The sequence below is a fragment of the Pongo pygmaeus genome, chromosome 4 (assembly GCF_028885625.2).
Source record: "Pongo pygmaeus isolate AG05252 chromosome 4, NHGRI_mPonPyg2-v2.0_pri, whole genome shotgun sequence".
Taxonomy (NCBI): Eukaryota; Metazoa; Chordata; class Mammalia; order Primates; family Hominidae; genus Pongo; species Pongo pygmaeus.
The window spans coordinates 133016596-133017996 of NC_072377.2; positions in this window are offsets into that span (position 1 = coordinate 133016596).

Sequence of the window (1401 nt, forward strand, 5' to 3'; positions counted from 1 at the left end):
TCTTCTCACTGTCCAGCAGTAATGAGGCCATCCCACCACCACCAAGGTGTCATGGAATATCATGGGAAACTACATTGGGAGCAGTAATGAAACACCACTGTCATAGCCAGAGTGGTACAGAAGAGCTTGAGTGGTGACCCTGTACTGAAACCCCTGCCCAGTAATAACAAGTTACTCCTCCCTTCAAGAGTGTCAACAGAGGCTGCATGTAGATCTTGGACTTCCACCATCATCTAGCAGTAATGAGGCATCCCTTGCCCTGTCTGCCCACCATTGCAGTATCAGAGGAGGCTGCTAAAACAAAGAATTTAAATATAACCCAAAGTCTCACAAAATAAAGTAAAAAATGTCCAAGATTCATATCCACCTACTATTTACCAGCAATTTTTTTTAATTCCAAGATTCAACTGAAAATCGTTTATCATTGAAAGAACCAGGAAGATCTTAACTTAAATGAGAAAAGAAAATCAATACACGTCAACACTGAGATGACACAGATGTTAGAATTGTCTGACAATATTCTTAAAGCAACTACAATAAAAATGCATCAGTGGGCCATTGTTTATCATGAAACAGATGATAAAAGAAAGAAAGCAGAAAGCATCAGCACAGAAATAGAAGACATAAAGAAGAATCAAATGAAAATTTTAGAATTTAAAAATAAAGAATCAAAATTTTAAAGCTTAATAGATGGGTTTCACAGCAAAATTCAGAGGGCAGAGGAAAGAATCAGTGAACTTGAAGATAGAAAAATAGAAATCACTTAAACTGAACAATGAAGAGTATATACACTGAAAAATCAAACAGCCTTAGGGAGCTGTGAGACTATAATAAAATATCTAACATTTGATTATCTGAATTTCAAAGGAAGAGAAAGAGTATAAAGCTGCTGAAAAATTACTTGGAGAATAAATAATGGTGAAACATTTTCAAATTTTGTGCTATGCATAAATATACAGATTCAACAAGCCTAATAAGTCCCAAACAGAATAAACCCAAAGGCATTCACATCAAGACTCATCATAGTCAAAGTTTTGAAAATTAAAGGCAAAGAAAAAAATTGTGAAAGCAGTGAAAGAAAGGACACTTTATTTGTCCTTTCTAGAAAAAAACAATTCAAATGATAGCAGATTTTACATCAAAAAGTGTGGAAGCCAGAAGAGAGTGACACCCATTTCTTCAGTGCTGAAAGAAAGTAAAGAACTATCAACCAAGAATTCTATACCCAGTGGAAATATCCTTTATTCCTTCAGAAATAAAGGACACATGAAGACCCTTTTAAATGAAGGAAAACAAGAATTTGTCTCCATCAGACCCACCCTAAAACAATGGCTAAAGGAAATGAAATGTTAACTAAAGGATTCTTGAAACAAGAAGGAAGAAAGAACAACAAAAAGAGGG